Source organism: Salvelinus namaycush, chromosome 3 (genome assembly GCF_016432855.1).
Source record: "Salvelinus namaycush isolate Seneca chromosome 3, SaNama_1.0, whole genome shotgun sequence".
NCBI classification, from domain to species: Eukaryota; Metazoa; Chordata; class Actinopteri; order Salmoniformes; family Salmonidae; genus Salvelinus; species Salvelinus namaycush.
Window position 1 is genome coordinate 80,431,834 of NC_052309.1, and position 26,544 is coordinate 80,458,377.

General features: G+C 44.4%; 1 pseudogene; it reads right to left on the reverse strand.

Moving 5' to 3' along the window:
• Nucleotides 1-1,408: 1,408 nt before the first annotated feature.
• LOC120044063 overlaps nt 1,409-26,544 on the reverse strand; it is a 53,186-nt pseudogene continuing 28,050 nt past the window's right edge.

The following is a 26,544-nucleotide window of genomic DNA, read 5'->3' on the forward strand; positions in this document are numbered from 1 at the left end:
TCAGCAGATTACTTACCCTGTAGAACATTGTATTGAAATGTAGATATAAGCCTATGAAAGACCAAAGAGCTTTAGATTTAGAACAACAGTGTTTACATGGTATATCCAAAAATGTACTATTATGAAAGCAGTGTTTGCCATTTGATGCAAATGCTTCATTCTGACATGTGTTTATGGCATTTTGAATGCAGTGTTACATTTTGAAGGAGATGTGAGGCATTTTGCATTTTGTGTGTGCAGTTTTGGGAATTGTGTGTTGAGTTTTGAAAAAAGGAGACAGTTTTGAAAACGTGTGTAAGCAGTTGGAAAAAACTGTAAGAACAAATTCTTATTTACAATGACAGCCTACCGGGGAACTGCCTTGTTCAGGGGCAGAATGACAGATTTTTACCTTGTTAGCTCAGGGATTCGTTACTGGCCCAACGCTCAAACCACTAGGCCACCTGTCGCCTAAAAAGTATTAACCAATGACTGGGGTATTAATTGAACTCCACCATGCAGAGACCCACGCATGCGCTCATCCAATCAGTGACCCTCCCTGCCCCTGACCAATCAGTGATGTGGGTTTAAGAGACTAAACAGCTGTGTGATGGCTAGCCCACCGCTAAATCCCCACCCCTGTCTACCCTATTAACTAACAGGACATGGGAGTTTATATGCATTTACATTGAGCTCTGTGTATGAGATTGTGTATGCATTTTGTCTTTATCACGTGAGCGTGTGTGTGTGGGGGGGGGGGGGGGGGGGGGGGGGGGGGGGGGGGGGGGGGGGGGGGGGGGGGGGGGGGGGGGGGGGGGGGGGGGGGGGGGGGGGGGGGGGGGGGGGGGGGGGGGGGGGGGGGGGGGGGGGGGGGGGGGTTGTGTGTACGTGTTTAACTATCTTGTGGAACAGAATCCAACAGGATAGTAAACAAAACAAATTTGACCACCTGGGGACATTCAGGTGTTAGTTCTGCACGAGGTCAAATGCTATTTACTAGGGGGTTTAGGGTTAAGGTTAGAATTAGTGCTCGGTTAGAACTACATTAAGGGTTTGGGGCTAGGGGTTAGTTTTAGGGTTAGAATTAGAAGTAGGCTAAGGTTTAAGGTTAAGGTTTTGGGTTAAGGTTAGGGTTAGGGTTAGGGTTAGGGTTTAGGTTAGGTTAGGTTAAGGTTAGGGTTATGGTTAGGGTATAAGGGTCTAAGAGTACGGGTTAGGGTTAGGGTTGGGTTAGTTTAGGGTTAGGGGTTAGGGAATTGGATTTTGAATGTGATGGAATTGTGTGTCCCCACAAGGTTAGCTGTATAAGATGTGTGTGTGTGTGTGTGTGTGTGTGTGTGTGTGTGTTGTGTGTGTGTGTGTGCTGGTGTGTGTGTGTGTGTGTGTGTGTGTGTGTGTGTGTGTGTGTGTGTGTGTGTGTGTGTGTGTGTTACAACAGTGTACCTGTGATGAGGCTGGAGATGATGAGGGGCAAGATGAGCATCTTCAGCATCCTCATGAGGATGTCTCCAGGAAAGGACACCAGCATCAGGGTGTTGGGGTCTGTTAACAGAAACATACGCAGGCAGCATCCCAAACGCGACCCCGCTATTACACCTGTTACAGTTCACAGAGGAGAGGAGTAAGCACAACAGTTACACAATGGTTGCCTCTGTCACCCTGCAGCTTCCGTGAGAGCGCAGAGAGAAGAGATTCCATGAAAACGCTCAGAAGAGCATTCGAGAGGGTTTATAATCACAGCTCTGACTCATTGGATTTCATTTCCATTCCGGGGGATTTACAAGTTTGTGATGTGTACAGTGCATTCGGAAAGTATTCAGACCCTCTTACCTTTTCCACACTTTGTTGCGTTACAGCCTTTTTTAAAATGGATAAAATAAAAATCCTCATTAATCTACACCAATACCCCATAATGACAAAGCGAAACATAACTACAAGTATTCAGACCTTTGCTATGAAACTCGAAATTGGGCTCAGGTCCATCCTGTTTCCATTGACATCCTTGAATGTTTCTACAACTAGATTGGAGTCCCAACTGTGTAATTCAGGTTGACCAGTGATGTCAGAGCAAAAACCAAGCCATGAGGTTGAAGGAATTTTCCGTAGAGCTCCGAGACAGGACTGTGTCGAGGCACAATCTGGGAAGGTTACCAAACATTTCTGCAGCATTGAAGGTCCCCAAGACCACAGTGGCCACCATCCATCATTAAATGAAGAAGTTTGAAAACCACTAAGACTCTTCCTAGAAAATGTCCGTCTGGCCAAAACTGAGCAATCGGGGGAGAAGGCCTTGGTCAGGGAGGTGACCAAGAACCCGATGGTCACTCTGACAAGCTCCAAGTCCTCTGTGGAGATGGAGAACCTTCCAGAAGGACAACCATCTCTGCAGCACTCCACCAATCAGGCCTTATGGTAGACTGGCCAGACGGAAGCCACTCCTCAGTAAAAGCACATGACAGACTGCTTGGAGTTTGCCAAAAGGCACCTAAAGGACTCTCAGACCATAAGAAAACGATCTCTGTTCTCATTAAACACAAGATTCGATCCCTTGGCCTGAATGCCAAGCGTCCGTCTGTAGGAAACCTGGCACCATCCCTACAGTGAAGCATGGTGGTGGCAGCATAATGCTGTGGGATGTTTTTCAGCGGCAGGGACTGGGAGACTAGTCAGGAATGAGGGAAAGATGAACGGAGCAAAGTACAGAATATCTTGATGAAAACGTTCCAGAGCGCTCAGGACCTCAGACTGGAGCGAGGCTAACCTCCAACAGGACAACACCCTAAGCACACAGCCAAGCACAACACACTAGTGGCTTTGGACACGTTTCTGAATGTCCTTGAGTGGCCCCAGCCAGAGCCCGGACTTGAACCCGATGAACATCTCTAGGGAACCTGAAAATTGCTGTGCAGGCGACGCTACCATCCAACCTGACAGAACTTGAGAGGATCTGCAGAGAAGAATGGAGAAACTCCCCAAATAACAGGTGTGCAAAGCTTAGCGTCATACCCAAGAAGACTCAAGCTGTAATCGCTCAAAGGTGCCTCAACAAAGTACTGAGTAAAGTATCTGAATACTTATGTAAATGTGATATTTCTATTTTTTTGGGTTTCCTACATTTGCAAAAATGTCCTAAAAATGTGTTTTTGCTTTGTCATTATGTGGGTTTTATGTGTATATTGATGAGAATTTTATTTTATTTTATCAATTTTAGAATAAGGGGCTCTAACTTAAAAAATGTGGAAGAAATTGAGAGGGGTCTTATACTTTCGAATGCCTGTATGTACTAACTATATTCTTGATATGTAACTACGGTGAAGAAACTAGAGAGAAGTGCCATGTGTGTAAAATGTGTGTGTGAAAGCTGTAAAAGAAATAGGAGAGAAGTTTGTTTATTTGTCGTCGAAGAGGGGTATGGGCTAATAAAAACTTTTAATAAAATTTATATATAGAATAGTGCGCTAGTGCAGGTAATACAGAGAGCTGAAATGCAGCGTAACACTTATAACCACTGAGCGATGAAATAATGGATTTCCTACAGTTGACCACATGAAGCGAGGTAGGCACCTACCCAGTATAGTGAGGACGAGCAGTGAGTTTCGGATGAGGAAGCCACAGTAGTTCCCAAGAAACTATGTGGAAGTTTGGGTTCCAACAAGTCCAACACTCCAGCCGCCAACAATGGGTGCGAGTGCCTCATCATATGGGCCTTGTTAGACTGGTGGACTGGCCTGATTCGTCATCCTGTCTGTGAGAGAGGGAGACAGTGAGAGAGGGAGGTGTACTGTGAGAGCACACATACTGCGTCAGAAAACAGCCCCATGCCTCTTCCTCTGTGTAAGCATTACAGTGGCTCCCCTTAGCCTTTTCTATTGGCTTGGGGAACGTACACCATATTGTTGTCTTACACTGGTTCCTTGAGATCTGCAAAGACAGAGGGGGAAGAGGCGAGGAGTTGTTTTCAGACCAGTTTAACACCATCACCATACCAAGAAAGACCGAAAACCGTTGGGTGCTGTTGCCTAAGATGAGTAACATAGATCGACAGACCAGTCAGGTTACGGTCTGATAAATGTCATTACATTGAGAAGGAATGTACATCACCGACCTGAATAATACAGGATATGGAGGTGGAGAAAGGTGGATGGAAAACAATTGGGAGAGAGACGGAGAGTAGGGAGTAACAAAGCACTCTGACAATCATCTAGAGTCATGTCCATGGGAATGATCAACGATAATCTGACATGTGAGTGATGGTGGCACAATTCTATTCAAGTCAACCAGAGAATCATTGAAGTCACCCCCACATCACAACCTAAACTAAACCCCCACTTCTGCCAGAGAAGGAACATCCATCCTAACATCAGATATCAGACTAGACAGGTTCAAACATAGTCAAAACAATAGGTGGACGTGCAATCCAAATAAAAGCACCATATTATGTAAGCAATGTAAATCTGATCAGGTTGATACATTTAATAATATTCAAACTATAACTACTCAGTCTGCCTAGTCTGTCTGTTCCAGTATTCAATGCAGTGACCATCGCACAGCTCCAACAGAGTGTAGAGAGGGATGATGATCCCCCTCCATCAGAGATAAACACCATCTGGAGAGCAACATGGCGGTGTGTGAATTCAGCGTCAGGAACCTGAGTGGCACATTTACAAACAACCGCCTCCGCTGGACAATCGCACATGATATAATTCATCAGCCATGAGCAGATGGCATTTCTACATAAGGAAGAAGAGAGAAAACACTCACCAAAATGCACGTAGACCAGTCTAGTCTAACCTCTTCTATTCCCTCTCTCCTTCCTTCTTTACCTTCCTCCACTCTTCTATGGACCTCACCCTTTGACCTCGCTTCCTCCATCGTGCTCTCTTTCCCTGCTCTGTTCATCCTTGCTTCATCTGCCGTTTAAAGTCCAACAACAGTTGCTGCCCGGCATAAAGAGGGATTGCCAGCAAATGCAACAACAAAAAACTGGGGGAGGGAATCTCTTGCCAAGTTTCGATAGCAGACCGATATAATCCTTGTGAACTGTGCGGTGGGGGGAAGGGGAGGGGCGGAGGGGGCTCCTGTTCTGTTACTGTACCAATCCTCTTGCAAAATTCATTTCATTCTTAACATTAAGAACAATGTTTACACCATCAGGAGACAAGGTACTGTACTCCATTACCCAGCAGTCCTATTGTTGGAGTGTGAGTCAGAAACCCCACCATGATCTGATGAACTGTAGAATCACTGTACCTTCAGAAAACACAGAGTAGACCAATGAACACACAGTGTTTTGTGCATCCCAAATAGCAATCTTTTCTCTATATAGTGTACAATTGACCCAGCCCCTAGGGCTCTGCCAAAAGTAGTACCATATAAAGGGAAAGGGTTTCTTTTGGGACACAAATCTCATTGCCAATACTTTGTTCAGTGGATGGTATGCCAGGTCACAGCCCAGGTCTACAGCCCAGGTCTACAGCCCAGGTCTACAGCTCTTAGGATGGTATTAAGACTTGGAGGAGGTCAGACAGAGGACCCGACCCCTAGAATGACATATACAGTAGGAATTTAATAAGATCTCTATGCCCGACCCACTGTCCTACCAAACGTCAGGATGCATCCTGCATCATGTAATAGGATATTCCTGAAGATTGAACAGTGCATAAATTGCAGTTACATGCTCACGACCTGTAGCCTGCTGTAGCCGTGTTGCAAATCCTTTTTCTTCCTCGACCTAAGGGATTATTTTCCATCTCTAGGAAATGTAGGAATGCCTGACAGTAGGATTGGGAGCTAGCCTCCAAGGCTCCAACAGACCAACACGGAAGATAGTCCACATGTAACCCTGGAATAGAGCTAGCTACAATAGACAAACGGGGAAGATAGTCCACATGTAACCCTGGAATAGAGCTACGCTCCAATAGACAAACAGGGAAGATAGTCCACATGTAGCTCTGGACCAAGCTAGCCTCCAATAGACGAATAGGGAAGAAAGTCCACATGTAGCTCTGGACCAGAGCTAGCCTCCATAGACGAACAGGGAAGAAAGTCCACATGTAGCTCTGGACCAGAGCTAGCCTCCAATAGACCAACAGGGAAGAAAGTCCACATGTAGCTCTGGACCAGAGCTAGCCTCCAACAGACTGAAAGGGAACAGTCCACATGTAGCACTGGACCAGAGCTAGTCTCCAACAGACTGACGGGGCAGATAGTCCCCATGTATCCTGGACGCAGAGCTAGCCTCCAATAACAGACAGAGAAGATAGTCCACATGTAGCCCTGACCAGAGCTAGCCTATGGGACTTGTCATATTATTTTATGTTACATCATATCACATCATATCACAGATGAGTAATGTCTTAGTTATATGTTCATCATAATCTCAGCACTCGAACAGTATCTTGAATGCAGGCTGGCTAGCTATATGATTGTCAGTCTTTACAAGATACTATATACATAAAAGCAGACAGTCAATGGTTTACACTGTTAAATCAGAGCCCTTACGGTAAATCCAGGATTTGGTCAAACTGACAGAGATATTACAACCTTGGCAGGTAGGTTCAAAGGCCATGATCTCTCTGAGAAGAAGCTACAGTTTCCTCAGGAAAAGGCTTTAGGGAAGCACTCGAACAGAAACATGTGTTAGAAAATGAACATAAAGCACCAGGGATGAGGAGGGTACTTCAAAGACAGCAAGTCTCAACGGGAGAGAAAGCTGTAATCCTTACTGGCAGGGGTGTTACTGGCAGTGGTGATTTTCTTTACGTGTCGTGCCATGTTCAATCAATCAATCATCAATCAAGTTTATTTTATATAGCCCTTCGTACATCAGCTAATATCTCGAAGTGCTGTACAGAACCCAGCCTAAAACCCAAACAGCAAGCAATGCAGGTGTAGAAGCACGGTGGCTAGGAAAAACTCCCTAGAAAGGCCAAAACCTAGGAAGAAACCTAGAGAGGAACCAGGCTATGAGGGGTGGCCAGTCCTCTTCTGGCTGTGCTGGGTGGAGATTATAACAGAACATGGCCAAGATGTTCAAAATGTTCATAAATACAAGCATGGTCAAATAATAATCAGGAATATGTCAGTGGGCTTTTCATAGCCGATAATTAAGAGTTGAAAACAGCAAGGTCTGGGACAGGTAGGGGTTCCATAACCGCAGGCAGAACAGTTGAAACTGGGACAGCAGCAAGGCCAGGTGGACTGGGGACAGCAAGGAGTCATCATGCCCGGTAGTCCTGACGTATGGTCCTAGGGCTCAGTTTCCTCCGAGAGAGAAGAAAGAGAGAGAGGAGAGAATAGAGAGAGCCAAGATGTTCAAAATGTTCATAAATGACAAGCATGTCAAATAATAATCAGGAATAAATGTCAGTTGGCTTTTCATACCGATCATTAGAGTTGAAAACAGCAGGTCTGGGACAGGTAGGGGTTCCATAACTGCAGGCAGAACGTTGAAACTGGAACAGCAGCAAGGCCAGGTGGACTAGGGACAGCAAGGAGTCATCATCCCAGTAGTCCTGACGTATGGTCCTAGGGCTCAGGTCCTCCGGAGAGAGAAAGAAGAGAGAGAAGGAGAGAATTAGAGGAAGCATACTTAAATTCACACAGGACACTGGATAAGACAGGAGAAGTACTCCAGATATAACCAACTGGCCCTAGACTAAGGTCTAGTATCACGAGGACAGATGCAGAGCCTCGGTCTGACGGCCATTAAAAGGTAATTTACCACCTTCACAGGTGCAGTCTCAGTGCTATGATGGGGTCTAAAACCAGACTGAAGCATTTCGTATACATTGTTTGTCTCAGGAAGGCAGTGAGTTGCTGCGCAACAGCTTTTTCTACAATTTTTGAGAGGAATGGAAGATTCGATATAGGCCGATAGTTTTTTATATTTTCCGGGTCAAGGTTTGGCTTTTTCAAGAGAGGCTTTATTACTGCCACTTTTGTGAGTTTGGTACACATCCGGTGGATAGAGAGCCGTTTATTATGTTCAACATAGGAGGGCCAAGCACAGGAAGCAGCTCTTTCAGTAGTTTAGTAGGAATAGGATCCAGTATGCAGCTTGAAGGTTTAGAGGCCATGATTATTTTCATCATTGTTCAAGAGATATAGTATAAAACACTTAAGTGTCCTCTCCCGATCCCAGGCCCTGGCAGAGCTGTGCAGATCCAGGACAGCTAAGCCCTGGGGAATACGCAGATTTAAAGAGGAGTCCGAATTTGCTTTCTAATGATCATGATCTTTTCCTCAAAGAAGTTCATGAATTTATTACTGCTGAAGTGAAAGCCATCCTCTCTTGGGAGATGCTTCTTTTAGTAGCTTTCAACAGTATCAAAAAGAAATTTTGGATTGTTCTTATTTTCCTCAATTAAGTTGGAAAAGTAGGATGATCGAGCAGCAGTGAGGGCTCTCGATACTGCACTGTACTGTCTTTCCAAGCTAGTCGGAAGACTTCCAGTTTGGTGTGGCACCATTTCGTTCCAATTTTCTGGAAGCTTTCTTCAGAGCTCGGGTATTTTCTGTATACCGGAGCATAGTTTCTTATGACAAATGTTTTTCGTTTTTAGGGGTGCAACTGCATCTAGGGTATTGCGCAAGGTTAAATTGAGTTCCTCAGTTAGGTGTTAACTGATTTTTGTCCTCTGACGTCCTTGGGTAGGCAGAAGGAGTCTGGAAGGGCATCAAGGAATTTTTGTGTTGTCTGAGAATTTATAGCACGACTTTTGATGCTCCTTGGTTGGAGTCTGAGCAGATTATTTGTTGCGATTTCAAACGTAATAAATGGTGGTCCGATAGTCCAGGATTATGAGGAAAACCATTAAGATCTACAACATTTATTCCATGGGACAAAAGAGTCCAGAGTAGGACTGTGGCAGTGAGTAGGTCCAGAGACATTTGGACAAAACCACTGAGTCGATGATGGCTCCAAAGCCTTTGGAGTGGGTCTGTGGACTTTCCATATGAATATTAAAATCACCAAAAATTAGAATATTATCTGCTATGACTACAAGGTCCGATAGGAATTCAGGGAACTCAGAGAGGAACGCTGTATATGGCCCAGGAGGCCTGTAAACAGTAGCTAAAAATTGATTAAGTAGGCTGCATAGATTTCATGACTAGAAGCAAAGACGAAAACGTCATTTTCTTTTTTGTAAATTGAAATTTGCTATCGTAAATGTTAGCAACACCTCCGCCTTTGCGGGATGCACGGGGGAATAGGTCACTAGTGTAACCAGAGGTGAGGCCTCATTTAACACAGTAAATTCATCAGGCTTAAGCCATGTTTCAGTCAGGCCAATCACATCAAGATTGTGATCAGTGATTAGTTCATTGACTATAACTGCCTTTGAAGTGAGGGATCTAACATTAAGTAACCCTATTTTGAGATGTGAGGTATCACGATCTCTTTCAATAATGGCAGGAATGGAGGAGGTCTTTATCCTAATGAGATTGCTAAGGCGAACACCCCATGTTTAGTTTTGCCCAACCTAGGTCGAGGCACAGACACAGTCTCAATGGGATGGCTGAGCTGACTACACTGACTATGCTAGTGGCAGACTCCACTAAGCTGGCAGTTGGCTAACAGCCTGCTGCCTGGCCTGCACCCTATTTCATTGTGGAGTTAGAGCCCTGTCTATGTTGGTAATAAGATGAGAGCACCCCTCCAGCTAGGATGGAGTCCGTCACTCCTCAGCAGGTCAGGCTTGGTCCTGTTTGTGGGTGAGTCCCAGAAAGAGGGCCAATTATCTACAAATTCTATCTTTTGGGAGGGGCAGAAACAGTTTTCAACCAGCGATTGAGTTGTGAGACTCTGCTGTAGAGCTCGTCACTCCCCTAATGGGAGGGGCCAGAGACAATTACTCGATGCCGACACATCTTTCTAGCTGATTTACACCTGAAGCTATGTTGTGCTTGTGACCTCTGACTGTTTCATCCTAACATCGTTGGTGCCGACGTGGATAACAATATCTCTATACTCTCTACACTCGCCAGTTTTAGCTGTAGCCACACCATCTTCAGATTAGCCTTAACGTCGGTAGCCCTGCCCCCTGGTAAACAGTGTATATCGCTGGGTGATTCGTTTTAAGTCTAATACTGCGGGTAATGGAGTCGCCAATGACTAGGTTTTCAATTTGTCAGAGCTAATGGTGGGAGCCTTCGGCGTCTCAGACCCCTACTTAATGGGGAAAACCGTTTTGAAGTTTTCTGTCGGCTGTGAGCGACACCATTGAGCATTCCTACAGCATTTCCCTCCAGAAGCCAGAGAAGTTGTCCGGCTGCAGGACTGTGCGGGGGGATTTATACTAACGTTAGTATCTGTATTACTGGTGGCACAGACGCTGTTTCTTCCTTTCCTACACTGAAATTACCCTTGCCTCAACGATTGCGTCTGAAGCTGGGCTTGTAGCACAGCTATCCTCGCCGTAAGGCGATCGTTCTCCTGTATATTATGAGTACAGCGACTGCAATTAAAAGACATCATGTTAATGTTTACTACTTAGCTTCGGCTGTTGAAAGTACTGACGAACCATTTCCATAAGCGTCCGGAGTGAAAAAGTTGAATGAGTGGAAAAAAGTTGTGATGGAAAAACTAAAATAAAAACGGTAATTAAAAAGTAAAAAGAAAAAAACGTAAAGTTTCAGCTAGCAAAGTAAGGTTGGCAACAAAACGCACAGCAACAAAACGCACAGCAACACGTCTGTGCCGTTTAAAAACACTATAGACGGTATAGACACAACAACATGTTTGAGCTCTCCTGGATCAGCAAGAAGACTCAGAGTGAAACTAGTTCCATGCATCCAGATTCCAAGATACTCACATCCCCTGAATGGTCATGCCAGTCAAGTCAGGACAGCTAATCGCTCTCTCTTTGGTTAGGAGGAGAGACTTACATCACCATAGTATGTAATCCAATATCGCTGCGCTATCAATGCACATATTAACATTGGATCTGAAACACAACTACCTATGTTCTGATCTCTCTCTACATCACTATCAGTATCACTATCAGCATCACGATCACTATCATATGACTATCACTTTCACTATACGATCGTATCTATCACTGTCACTATGACGATCAGAATCTATCACTGTCACTGTCACTATGATGATCACATCTATCACTGTCACTGTCACTATGATGATCAGTATCTATCACTGTCACTATGACGATCAGCATCTATCACTGTCACTGTCACTATGATGATCAGCATCTATCACTGTCATTGTCACTATGATGATCAGCATCTATCACTGCCACTGTCACTATGACGATCAGCATCTATCACTGTCACTATGATGATCAGCATCTATCACTGTCACTGTCACTATGATGATCAAGCATCTATCACTGTCACTGTCACTATGACGATCGATCTATCACTGTCACTATGACAATCAGCATCTATCACTGTCACTGTCACGATGAGATCAGTATCTATCACTGTCACTATGATGATCAGTATCTATCACTGTCACTGTCACTATGATGATCAGTATTCTATACTGTGACTATATGATCAGTATCTATCAGTGTCACGGTCACTGTGACGATCAGCATCTATCACTGTCACTATGATGATCAGTATCATCAGTGTCCAGGTCACTGTGACTGATCACATCTATCACTGTCACTATGATGATCAGTATCTATCACTGTGACTGTCACTATGACGATCAGTATCTACGTGTCTTCAGAAATCTACACACAATCCCCTATGACAAAGAGAAAACAATGTTCGGAAATTTTATCAAAATATTTAAAATTAAATACAGAAATATCTAATTTACATAAGTATTCACACGCCTGGGTCAGGACTTTCTAGATGCAACCTTGGCACGATTAAAGCTGTGAGTCTTTTTGGGTAAGTCTCTAGATTGTGCCACATTTGCCCATTATTATTTAAAAATTCTTTAAGCTCTGTCAAATTGGTTGTTGATCATTGCTAGACAACCATTTTCCGGTCTTGCCATAGATTTTCAAGTAATTTAAGTCAAAACTGTAACTCGCCACTCAGAAACATTCACTGTCTTCTTGGTAAGCAACTCCAGTGTAGATTGGTCCTTGTGTTTTATTGTCCTGCTGAAAGGTGAATTCATCTCCCAGTGTCTGGTGGAAAGCAGACTGAACTAGTTTTCCTGTAGGATTTTGCCTGTGCTTAGCTCCATTCCATTATTTTTATCATAAAAACTCCCTAGTCCTTGTCGTCACAAGCATACCCATAACAGTTACAGTTTTTTTCCAACTGCTTACATACAAAATCTTTTCATGTCACACGATTTTTGAAACTCTTCACTCAAAGTGCAAAACTCACACACCAATATCCAACCATAAGCTATTTCTCAGCTTTGACTCAGTTGTCATTGCATAAAACACTTTTTCAAAACACTACACACAATCTCTACCTAAACACAAAAAATCTAACAAAAGTGACTTGCTTTTCCTTTTCCAAACACAACCAATCAAAATGCTACACTTATTCACCAGGTCACACACACACTCCTCACATGTGCAAACACTATAGCTTAACTGATCACTAACCAATCCTGCTTTACTGTAGTTAGGCCTATAAATAGGTCAAAGGTCAGATTACCTGTTTTGAACAATGGATGCCAACACACCTGGCTCGATGCCCACTCTAGCCCGGCCGATACGAGGCGCTGCTATGTACCGCACCGGGCTATGCACACGTACTGGAGACACCGTGCGCTCTTCCGCATAACACGGTGTCTGCCCGTACGCTCGCTCTCCACGGTAAGCACGGGGAGCTGGCTCAGGTCTCCTACCTGACTTAGCTACACTCCCCGTGTTCCCCCCCCAATACATTTTTGGGGCTGCCTCTCATGCCTGTTGCGTTGCCGTGTGCGTGTCGCCAACTCCATTCTCCTGTAACCCTCCTCGCACTGCTTCAGAGAATCCCAGGCGGCTCCGGCACTCTCCCTGGGTCGACCGACCACCTTTCTATTTCGTCCCAAGTTGTATCGTCCAGATCTCGCTGCCCGATACCACGCTGCTTGGTCTTTGTTGGTGGGTGGTTCTGTAACGGAATTCGTCCTCCTCATCTAACGAGGAGTAGGAAATGTCAGATCAATGCGCAGCGTGGTAAGTGTCCATATTATTTAATAATACTGAACACAACAACAATACAAAAATAACAAAGTGCATAGAAAGAAAACCAGTCCCGTAACGTGAACAAACACTGACACGGAAGACACCCACCCACAAAACAGGCTACCTAAATATGGTTCCCAATCAGAGACAATGACTAACACCTGCCTCTGATTGAGAACCATATCAGGCCAAACGAAAGAAAAAAAACATAGAAACACAAAACATAGATAACCCACCCAACTCACGCCCTGACCATACTAAAACAAAGAAAATACAAAAGAACTAAGGTCAGAACGTGACAAGAGTTTATGAGCTGTGATAGGAGAAAACTGAGGATGGATCAACAACATTGTAGTTACACCACAATATTAACCTAATCAACAGAGTGAAAAGAAGAAAGCCTGACAGAATACAAATATTCCAAAATATGCATCATGTTTGCAGTAAGGCACTAAAGTAAAACTACAAAAAAATGTGGCAAAGAAATTACCTTTATGTCCTGAATACAAAGTTTATGTTTGGGCAAATCCAACAGAACAGATCACTGAGAATCACTCTTCATATTTTCAAGCAGCATGGCGGTGGCTGCATCATGTTATGGGTATGCTTGTGATCGGCAATGACTAAGGTTTTTTTTTTAGGATAAAAAGAAACGGAATAGAGCTAAGCACAGGCAAAATCCTAGAGGAAAAACCTGGTTCAGTCTTCTTTCCAACAGACACTGGGAGAAAAATTGACCTTTCAGAAGGAGAATAACCTAAAGCACAAGGCCAAATAAACACTGGAGTTGCTTACCAAGATGACGTTGAATGTTCCTGAGTGGCCTGGTTACAGTTTTGACAGAGCTTGAAGAATTTAAAAAGAATAATGTGCAAATATTGTACAATCCAAAGCTCTTACAGACTTACCCAGAAAGACTCTGACCTGTAATCACTGCCAACGGTGACACTAACATGTAATGGGGTTGAGTACTTTTCTAATCAAGATATATTACTGTTTTGTTTTTCACAAATATTTTACAAATGTTAAATTTTTCTTTCAGTGTTGACATTACAGAGTATTTAGTGTAGATCGTTTGCCCAAAAAAAGACAATTTAAATCCATTTTAATCCCACTTTTTAACACAACAAAATGTGGGAAAAGTAAAGGGGTGTAATACTTTCTGAAGGGCACTGTAACAATCAATTGCGAATTGGACACAATTGCCCCATAAGCCACACATTCCCAATGCTGGTCATTAAGGTCAGGCTTCTGATAGGGTCCAAATCTCACAATAACAACTGATCATCCATTGTTTGATGGGGTCAGGGTTTAGTTCTGCGTCTGGGTCCAGTTCTAGTTCTGCGGTCTGGGTCCTACCTGTTGGAAGCAGGCCTGCACCAGGTTTTCAGGGAACAGGTTCCTGATGAGGTCCAGGAAGGCGTCCAGACTGCTGACCTCCTGGTTCTTGGGGGCCGTGTTCTGCCTCCTGACTGCTCCTGAGTTTGGGGTTTCCCGGGTGGATCCCCAGGACCAGGATGACCCCCAGGATGGAAGCTATGACCGTAGTGGACATGTAGTAGACCATGGCCCTGGAAGCCCATCCTCCCCACTGGAACGAGCATCCAGACCAGCCAGACCTGGGAGGAGGAGAGAGAGACAGGTTGATGAGCAGGGCACCTTCCACCTGCATGTGTGTGTGTGTATGTGTGTGTGTATGTGTGTGTGTGTGTGTGTGTAGTGTGTGTGTGTGTGTGTGTGTGTTGTGATGTGTGTGTGTGGTGTGTGTTGTGTGTGTGTGTGATTGTGTGTCTGTGTGTGTGTGTGTGTGTGTGTGTGTGTGTGTGTGTGTGTGTGTGTGTGCGTGTCTGTGTGTGTGTGTGTGTGTGTCTGTGTGTGTGTTGTGTGTGCGTGTCTGTGTGTGCGTTGCGTGCGTGCCGTGCCGTGCGTGCGTGCGTGCGTGCGTGCGTGTGTGCGTGTGTGCGTGTGTGCGTGTGTGCGTGTGTGTGTGTGTGTGTGTGTGTGTGTGTGTGTGTGTGTGTGTGGTGGAGTGTTTAACTATTCTTGTGGGAACCAGAAGTCCCAACAGGAATAGTAAACAAAACAAATTTGACCACCTGGGGACATTCAGGTTTAGTCTGCACGAGGTCAAATGCTATTTCTAGGGGGTTTTAGGGTTAAGGTTAGAATTAGTGCTCGGTTAGAACTACATTAAGGGTTTGGGGCTCAGGGTTAGTTTTAGGGTTAGAATTAGAAGTTAGGGTAAGGTTTAAGGTTAAGGTTTTTGGGTTAAGGTTAGGGTTAGGGTTAGGGTTAAGGTTAGGGTTATGGTTAAGGTTAAGGTTAGGTTATGGTTAGGGTAAGGGTAAAGAGTACGGGTTAGGGTTAGGGTTGGGTTAGGTTTTAGGGTTAGGGGTTAGGGAAAATTGGATTTTGAATGTGATGGAATTGTGTGTCCCCACAAGGTTAGCTGTATAAGAATGTGTGTGTGTGTGTGTGTGTGTGTGTGTGTGTGTGTGTGTGTGTGTGTGTGTGGTGTGTGTGTGTGTGTGTGTGTGTGTGTGTGTGTGTGTGTGTGTGTGTGTGTGTGTGTGTGTGTGTTACAACAGTGTACCTGTGATGAGGCTGGAGATGATGAGGGGCAAGATGAGCATCTTCAGCATCCTCATGAGGATGGTCTCCAGGAAAGGACACCAGCATCAGGGTGTTGGGGTTCTGTAACAGAAACATACCGCAGCAGCATCCCAAACAGCGACCACGCTATTACACCTGTTACAGTTCACAGAGGAGAGGAGTAAGCACAACAGTTACACAATGGTTGCCCTCTGTCACCCTTGCAGCTTCCGTGAGAGCGCAGAGAGAAGAGATTCCAGTGAAACGCTTCAGAAGAGCATTTCGAGAGGGTTTATAATCACAGCGTCTGACTCATTGGATTTCATTTCCATTCCAGGGGGATTTACAAGTTTGTGATGTGTACAGTGCATTCGGAAAGTATTCAGGACCCCCTTTACCTTTTCCACACTTTGTTGCGTTACAGCCTTTTTCTAAAATGGATTAAAATAAAAATCCTCATTAATCTACACACAATACCCCATAATGACAAAGCGAAAACATAACTACAAGTATTCAGACCCTTTGCTATGAAACTCGAAATTGGGCTCAGGTCCATCCTGTTTCCATTGATCATCCTTGAGATGTTTCTACAACTAGATTGGAGTCCACCTGTGGTAAATTCAGGTTGACAGTGCATGTCAGAGCAAAAACCAAGCCATGAGGTTGAAGGAATTTTCCGCTAGAGCTCCGAGACAGGACTGTGTCGAGGCACAGATCTGGGGAAGGTTACCAAAACATTTCTGCAGCATTGAAGGTCCCCAAGACCACAGTGGCCTCCATCATTCTTAAATGGAAGAAGTTTGAAACCACTAAGACTCTTCCTAGAACTGTCCGTCTGGCCAAACTGAGCAATCGGGGGAGAAGGGCCTTGGTCAGGGAGGTGACCAAGAACCCGATGGTCACTCTGACAAAGCTCCAGAGTTCCTCTGTGGAGATGGGAGAACCTTCCAGAAGGACAACCATCTCTGCAGCACTCCACCAATCAGGCCTTTATGGTAGACTGGCCAGACGGAAGCCACTCCTCAGTAAAGGCACATGACAGACTGCTTGGAGTTGCCAAAAGGCACCTAAAGGACTCTCAGACATAAGAAACAAGATTCTCTGTTCTGATTAAACCAAGATTGATCCCTTTGGCCTGAATGCCAAGCGTCACGTCTGTAGGAAACCTGGCACCATCCCTACAGTGAAGCATGGTGGTGGCAGCATAATGCTGTGGGGATGTTTTTCAGCGGCAGGGACTGGGAGACTAGTCAGGAATGAGGGAAAGATGAACGGAGCAAAGTACAGAATGATCCTTGATGAAAACCTGTTCCAGAGCGCTCAGGACCTCAGACTGGAGCGAAGGCTCACCTTCCAACAGGGACAACAACCCTAAGCACACAGCCAAGACAACACACTAGTGGCTTTGGGACACGTTTCTGAATGTCCTTGAGTGGCCCAGCCAGAGCCCGGACTTGAACCCGATCTGAACATCTCTAGGGAGACCTGAAAATTGCTGTGCAGCGACGCTACCATCCAACCTGACAGAACTTGAGAGGATCTGCAGAGAAGAATGGGAGAAACTCCCCAAATACAGGTGTGCAAAGCTTAGCGTCATACCCAAGAAGACTCAAGGCTGTAATCGCTGCCAAAGGTGCCTCAACAAAGTACTGAGTAAAGTATCTGAATACTTATGTAAATGTGATATTTCTATTTTTTGGGTTTCCTACATTTGCAAAAATGTCTAAAAATGTGTTTTTGCTTTGTCATTATGGGGTTTTATGTGTAGATTGATGAGAATTTTATTTTATTTTATCAATTTTAGAATAAGGCTCTAACTTAACAAAATGTGGAAGAAATTGAAGGGGTCTTTATACTTCCGAATGCACTGTATGTACTAACTATATTCTTGATATGTAACTACGGTGAAGAAACCTTAGAGAGAAGTGCCATGTGTGTAAAATGTGTGTGTGAAAGCTGTAAAAGAAATAGGAGAGAAAGTTTGTTATTGTCGTCCGAAGAGGGGTATGGGCTAATAAAACTTTTAATAAAATGTTTATATATAGAGAATAGTGCGCTAGTGCAGGTAATACAGAGAGCTGAAATGCAGCGTAACACTTTATAACCACTGAAGGCGATGAAATAATTGATTTCCTGACAGTTGACCACCATGAAGCGAGGTAGGCACCTACCCAGTATAGTGAGGACGAGCAGTGAGTTTCGGATGAGGAAGCCACAGTAGGTTCCCAAGAAACTATTGGGAAGTTTGGGTTCCAACAAGTCCAACACTCCAGCGCCAACAATGGGTGGCAGTGCCTCATCATAATGGGCCTTGTTAGACTGGTGGACTGGCTGCTGATTCGTCATCCTGTCTGTGGTAGAGAGGGAGACAGTGAGAGAGGGAGGTGTACTGTGAGAGCACACATCTGCCTGGTCAGAAAACAGCCCCATGCCTCTTCCTCTGGTGTAAGCATTACAGTGGCTCCCCTTAGCCTTTCTATTGGCTTGGGGAAACGTACACCATATTGTTGTCTTACACCTGGTTCCTTGAGATCTGCAAAGACAGAGGGGGAAGAGGCGAGGAGTTGTTTTCAGACCAGTTTAACACCATCACCATACCAAGGAAAGACCGAAACCGTTGGGTGCTGTTGCCTAAGATGAGTAACATAGATCTGACAGACCAGTCAGGTTACGGTCTGATAAATGTCATTACATTGAGAAGGAATGTACTCACAACCTGAATAATACAGGATATGGAGGTGGAGAAAGGTGGATGGAAAACAATTGGGAGAGAGACGGAGAGAGGCGGAGTAACAAAGCACTCTGACAATCATCTGAGAGTCATGTCATGGGAATGATCAACGATAATCTGACAATGTGAGTGATGGTGCACAATTCTATTCAAGTCAACCAGAGAATCATTGAAGTCACCCCCACATCACAACCTAAACTAAACCCCCCACTTCTGCCAGAGAAGGAACATCCAGCCTAACATCAGATATCAGACTAGACAGGTTCAAACATAGTCAAAACAATAGGTGGACGTGCAATCCAAATAAAAGCACCAATATTATGTAAGCAATGTAAATCTGATCAGGTTTGATACATTATAATAATATTCAACTAATAACTACTCAGTCTGCCTAGTCTGTCTGTTCCAGTATTCCAATGCAGTGACCAGCAGCACCAGCTCCAACAGAGTGTAGAGAGGGATGATGAATCCCCCTCCCATCAGAGATAAACACATCTGGAGAGCAACATGGCGGTGTGTGAAGTCAGCGTCAGGAACCTGAGTGGCACATTTACAAACAGACCGCCTCCGCTGGACAATCGCACATGATTATAATTCATCAGCCATGCAGATGGCATTTCTACATAAGGAAGAATAGAGAAAACACTCACCAAAATGCACGTAGACCAGTCTAGTCTAACCTCCTTCTATTCCCTCTCTCCTTCCTTCTTTACCTCCTCCACTCTCTATGGACCTCACCCTTTGACCTCGCTTCTCTCCATCGTGCTCTCTTTCCCTGCTCTGTTCATCAGCTTGTCTTCATCTGCCGTTTAAAGTCCAACAACAGTTGCTGCCCGGGCATAAAGAGGGATTGCCAGCAAATGCAACAACAAAAACTGGGGGGAGGGGAATCTCTTGCCAAGTTTCGATAGCAGACCGATATAATCCCTTGTGAACTGTGCGGTGGGGGGAAGGGGAGGGGCGGAGGGGGCTCCCTGTTTCTGTTACTGTACCAATCCTCTTTGCAAAATTCATTTCATTCTTAACATTAAGAACAATGTTTACAACATCCAGGAGACAATGTACTGTACTCCAATTACCCAGCAGTCCTATTGTTGGAGTGTGAGTCAGAAACCCCACCATGATCTGATGAACTGTAGAATCACTGTACCTTCAGAAAACACAGAGTAGACCAATGAACACACAGTGTTTATGTGCATCCCAAATAGCAATCTTTTCTCTATATAGTGTACAATTGACCCAGGCCCATAGGGCTCTGGCCAAAAGTAGTACACTATAAAGGGAAAGGGTGTCTTTTGGGACACAAATCTCATTGCCAATACTTTGTTCAGTAGGATGGTAGTGCCAGGTCTACAGCCCAGGTCTACAGCCCAGGTCTACAGCCCAGGTCTACAGCTCTTAGGATGGGTATTAAGACCTTGGAGGAGGTCAGACAGAGGACCCGACCCCATAGAATGACATATACAGTAGGAATTTAATAAGATCTCTATGCCCGACCCACTGTCCTACCAAACGTCAGGATGCATCCTGCATCATGTAATGAGGATATATCCTGAAGATTGAACAGTGCATAAATTGCAGTTACATGCTCAGCGACCTGTAGCCTGCTGTAGCCGTGTTGCAAATCCTTTTTCTTCCCTAGACTAAGGGATTATTTTCCATCTCTAGGAAATGTAGGAATGGCCTGAACAGTAGGATTGGGAGCTAGCCTCCAAGGCTCCAACAGACCAACACGGAAGATAGTCCACATGTAACCCTGGAATAGAGCTAGCCTACAATAGACAAACAGGGAAGATAGTCCACATGTAACCCTGGAATAGAGCTAGCCTCCAATAGACAAACAGGGAAGATAGTCCACATGTAGCTCTGGACCAGAGCTAGCCTCCAATAGACGAATAGGGAAGAAAGTCCACATGTAGCTCTGGACCAGAGCTAGCCTCCAATAGACGAACAGGGAAGAAAGTCCACATGTAGCTCTGGACCAGAGCTAGCCTCCAATAGACCAACAGGGAAGAAAGTCCACATGTAGCTCTGGACCAGAGCTAGCCTCCAACAGACTGAAAGGGAAGACAGTCCACATGTAGCACTGGACCAGAGCTAGTCTCCAACAGACTGACGGGGCAGATAGTCCACATGTATCCCTGGACCAGAGCTAGCCTCCAATAGACAGACAGAGAAGATAGTCCACATGTAGCCCTGGACCAGAGCTAGCCATAGGGACTTGTCATATTAGTTTATGTTACATCATATCACATCATATCACAGATGAGTAATGTGCTTAGTTATATGTTCATCATAATCTCAGCACTCAGAACAGTATCTTGAATGCAGGCTTGCTAGCTATATGATTGTCAGTCTTTTACAAGATACTATATACATAAAAGCAGACAGTCAATGGGTTTACACTGTTAAATCAGAGCCCTTACGGTAAATCCAGGATTTGGTCAAACATGACAGAGATATTACAACCTTGGCAGGTAGGTTCAAAGGCCATGATCTCTCTGAGAAGAAAGCTACAGTATTCCTCAGGAAAAGGCTTTAGGGAAGCACTCAGAACAGAAACATGTGTTAGAAATGAACATAAAGCACCAGGGATGAAGGAGGGTACTTCAAAGACAGCAAGTCTCAACGGGAGAGAAAGCTGTAATCCTTACTGGCAGGGGTGTTACTGGCAGTGGTGATTTTCTTTACGTGTCGTGCCATGTTCAATCAATCAATCATCAATCAAGTTTATTTTATATAGCCCTTCGTACATCAGCTAATATCTCGAAGTGCTGTACAGAAACCCAGCCTAAAACCCCAAACAGCAAGCAATGCAGGTGTAGAAGCACGGTGGCTAGGAAAAACTCCCTAGAAAGGCCAAAACCTAGGAAGAAACCTAGAGAGGAACCAGGCTATGAGGGGTGGCCAGTCCTCTTCTGGCTGTGCTGGGTGGAGATTATAACAGAACATGGCCAAGATGTTCAAAATGTTCATAAATGACAAGCATGGTCAAATAATAATCAGGAATAAATGTCAGTTGGCTTTTCATAGCCGATAATTAAGAGTTGAAAACAGCAGGTCTGGGACAGGTAGGGGTTCCATAACCGCAGGCAGAACAGTTGAAACTGGGACAGCAGCAAGGCCAGGTGGACTGGGGACAGCAAGGAGTCATCATGCCCGGTAGTCCTGACGTATGGTCCTAGGGCTCAGTTCCTCCGAGAGAGAGAAAGAAAGAGAGAAGGAGAGAATTAGAGAGAGCCAAGATGTTCAAAATGTTCATAAATGACAAGCATGGTCAAATAATAATCAGGAATAAATGTCAGTTGGCTTTTCATAGCCGATCATTAAGAGTTGAAAACAGCAGGTCTGGGACAGGTAGGGGTTCCATAACTGCAGGCAGAACAGTTGAAACTGGAACAGCAGCAAGGCCAGGTGGACTAGGGACAGCAAGGAGTCATCATGCCCAGTAGTCCTGACGTATGGTCCTAGGGCTCAGGTCCTCCGAGAGAGAGAAAGAAAGAGAGAAGGAGAGAATTAGAGAGAGCATACTTAAATTCACACAGGACACTGGATAAGACAGGAGAAGTACTCCAGATATAACCAACTGGCCCTAGACTAAGGTCTAGTAGCACGAGGACAGATGCAGAGCCTCGGTCTGACGCCATTAAAAGGTAATTTACCACCTTCACAGGTGCAGTCTCAGTGCTATGATGGGGTCTAAAACCAGACTGAAGCATTTCGTATACATTGTTTGTCTTCAGGAAGGCAGTGAGTTGCTGCGCAACAGCTTTTTCTACAATTTTTGAGAGGAATGGAAGATTCGATATAGGCCGATAGTTTTTTATATTTTCCGGGTCAAGGTTTGGCTTTTTCAAGAGAGGCTTTATTACTGCCACTTTTAGTGAGTTTGGTACACATCCGGTGGATAGAGAGCCGTTTATTATGTTCAACATAGGAGGGCCAAGCACAGGAAGCAGCTCTTTCAGTAGTTTAGTAGGAATAGGATCCAGTATGCAGCTTGAAGGTTTAGAGGCCATGATTATTTTCATCATTGTGTCAAGAGATATAGTACTAAAACACTTAAGTGTCTCTCCCGATCCCAGGCCCTGGCAGAGCTGTGCAGATCCAGGACAGCTAAGCCCTGGAGGAATACGCAGATTTAAAGAGGAGTCCGTAATTTGCTTTCTAATGATCATGATCTTTTCCTCAAAGAAGTTCATGAATTTATTACTGCTGAAGTGAAAGCCATCCTCTCTTGGGGAATGCTGCTTTTTAGTTAGCTTTGCAACAGTATCAAAAAGAAATTTTGGATTGTTCTTATTTTCCTCAATTAAGTTGGAAAAGTAGGATGATCGAGCAGCAGTGAGGGCTCTTCGATACTGCACGGTACTGTCTTTCCAAGCTAGTCGGAAGACTTCCAGTTTGGTGTGGCACCATTTCCGTTCCAATTTTCTGGAAGCTTTCTTCAGAGCTCGGGTATTTTCTGTATACCAGGGAGCTAGTTTCTTATGACAAATGTTTTTCGTTTTTAGGGGTGCAACTGCATCTAGGGTATTGCGCAAGGTTAAATTGAGTTCCTCAGTTAGGTGGTTAACTGATTTTTGTCCTCTGACGTCCTTGGGTAGGCAGAAGGAGTCTGGAAGGGCATCAAGGAATTTTTGTGTTGTCTGAGAATTTATAGCACGACTTTTGATGCTCCTTGGTTGGAGTCTGAGCAGATTATTTGTTGCGATTTCAAACGTAATAAAATGGTGGTCCGATAGTCCAGGATTATGAGGAAAAACATTAAGATCTACAACATTTATTCCATGGGACAAAACTAGGTCCAGAGTATGACTGTGGCAGTGAGTAGGTCCAGAGACATGTTGGACAAAACCCACTGAGTCGATGATGGCTCCGAAAGCCTTTTGGAGTGGGTCTGTGGACTTTTCCATATGAATATTAAAATCACCAAAAATTAGAATATTATCTGCTATGACTACAAGGTCCGATAGGAATTCAGGGAACTCAGAGAGGAACGCTGTATATGGCCCAGGAGGCCTGTAAACAGTAGCTATAAAAAGTGATTAAGTAGGCTGCATAGATTTCATGACTAGAAGCTCAAAAGACGAAAACGTCATTTTCTTTTTTGTAAATTGAAATTTGCTATCGTAAATGTTAGCAACACCTCCGCCTTTGCGGGATGCACGGGGGATATGGTCACTAGTGTAACCAGGAGGTGAGGCCTCATTTAACACAGTAAATTCATCAGGCTTAAGCCATGTTTCAGTCAGGCCAATCACATCAAGATTGTGATCAGTGATTAGTTCATTGACTATAACTGCCTTTGAAGTGAGGGATCTAACATTAAGTAACCCTATTTTGAGATGTGAGGTATCACGATCTCTTTCAATAATGGCAGGAATGGAGGAGGTCTTTATCCTAATGAGATTGCTAAGGCGAACACCGCCATGTTTAGTTTTGCCCAACCTAGGTCGAGGCACAGACACAGTCTCAATGGGGATGGCTGAGCTGACTACACTGACTATGCTAGTGGCAGACTCCACTAAGCTGGCAGGTTGGCTAACAGCCTGCTGCCTGGCCTGCACCCTATTTCATTGTGGAGTTAGAGCCCTGTCTATGTTGGTAGATAAGATGAGAGCACCCCTCCAGCTAGGATGGAGTCCGTCACTCCTCAGCAGGTCAGGCTTGGTCCTGTTTGTGGGTGAGTCCCAGAAAGAGGGCCAATTATCTACAAATTCTATCTTTTGGGAGGGGCAGAAAACAGTTTTCAACCAGCGATTGAGTTGTGAGACTCTGCTGTAGAGCTCGTCACTCCCCCTAACTGGGAGGGGGCCAGAGACAATTACTCGATGCCGACACATCTTTCTAGCTGATTTACACGCTGAAGCTATGTTGTGCTTGGTGACCTCTGACTGTTTCATCCTAACATCGTTGGTGCCGACGTGGATAACAATATCTCTATACTCTCTACACTCGCCAGTTTTAGCTGTAGCCAGCACCATCTTCAGATTAGCCTTAACGTCGGTAGCCCTGCCCCCTGGTAAACAGTGTATGATCGCTGGGTGATTCGTTTTAAGTCTAATACTGCGGGTAATGGAGTCGCCAATGACTAGGGTTTTCAATTTGTCAGAGCTAATGGTGGGAGCCTTCGGCGTCTCAGACCCCTACTTAATGGGGAAAACCGGTTGAAAGTTTCTGTCGGCTGAATGAGCGACACCAGTTGAGCATTCCTACAGCATTTCCCTCCAGAAGCCATGAGAAAGTTGTCCGGCTGCAGGGACTGTGCGGGGGGATTTATACTAACGTTAGTATCTGTACTTACTGGTGGCACAGACGCTGTTTCTTCCTTTCCTACACTGAAATTACCCTTGCCTAACGATTGCGTCTGAAGCTGGGCTTGTAGCACAGCTATCCTCGCCGTAAGGCGATCGTTCTCCTGTATATTATGAGTACAGCGACTGCAATTAAAAGACATCATGTTAATGTTACTACTTAGCTTCGGCTGTTGAAAGTACTGACGAACCATGTCCAGATAAAGCGTCCGGAGTGAAAAAGTTGAATGAGGGAAAAAAGTTGTGATGGAAAAACTAAAAATATAAACGGTAATTAAAAAGTAAAAAGAAAAAAACGTAAAGTTGTCAGCTAGCAAAGTAAGGTTGGCAACAAAACGCACAGCAACAAAACGCACAGCAACACGTCTGTGCCTGTTATAAAACACTATAGACGGTATAGACACAACAACATGTTGAGCTCTCCTGGATCAGCAAGAAGACCAGAGTGAAACTAGTTCCATGCATCCAGATTCCAGAGATACTCACATCCCCTGAATGGTCATGCCAGTCAAGTCAGGACAGCTAATCGCTCTCTCTTTGGTTAGGAGGAGAGACTTACATCACCATAGTATGTAATCCAATATCGCTGCGCTATCAATGCACATATTAACATTGGATCTGAAAACAAACTACCTATGTTCTGATCTCTCTCACAATCACTATCAGTATCACTATCAGCATCACGATCACTATCAATATGACTATCACTTTCACTATGACGATCAGTATCTATCACTGTCACTATGACGATCAGAATCTATCACTGTCACTGTCACTATGATGATCAGCATCTATCACTGTCACTGTCACTATGATGATCAGTATCTATCACTGTCACTATGACGATCAGCATCTATCACTGTCACTGTCACTATGATGATCAGCATCTATCACTGTCATTGTCACTATGATGATCAGCATCTATCACTGCCACTGTCACTATGACGATCAGCATCTATCACTGTCACTATGATGATCAGCATCTATCACTGTCACTGTCACTATGATGATCAGCATCTATCACTGTCACTGTCACTATGACGATCAGCATCTATCACTGTCACTATGACAATCAGCATCTATCACTGTCACTGTCACTATGATGATCAGTATCTATCACTGTCACTATGATGATCAGTATCTATCACTGTCACTGTCACTATGATGATCAGTATCTATTACTGTGACTATGATGATCAGTATCTATCAGTGTCACGGTCACTGTGACGATCAGCATCTATCACTGTCACTATGATGATCAGTATCTATCAGTGTCACGGTCACTGTGACGATCAGCATCTATCACTGTCACTATGATGATCAGTATCTATCACTGTGACTGTCACTATGACGATCAGTATCTACAGTGTCTTCAGAAATCTACACACAATCCCCCATAGTGACAAAGAGAAAACAATGTTCTGAAATTTTATCAAAAATATTTAAAATTAAATACAGAAATATCTAATTTACATAAGTATTCACACGCCTGGGTCAGGACTTTCTAGATGCAACCTTGGCAGCGATTAAAGCTGTGAGTCTTTTTGGGTAAGTCTCTAGATTGTGCCACATTTGCCCATTATTATTTAAAAATTCTTTAAGCTCTGTCAAATTGGTTGTTGATCATTGCTAGACAACCATTTTCCGGTCTTGCCATAGATTTTCAAGTAGATTTAAGTCAAAACTGTAACTCGGCCACTCAGAAACATTCACTGTCTTCTTGGTAAGCAACTCCAGTGTAGATTTGTCCTTGTGTTTTATTGTCCTGCTGAAAGGTGAATTCATCTCCCAGTGTCTGGTGGAAAGCAGACTG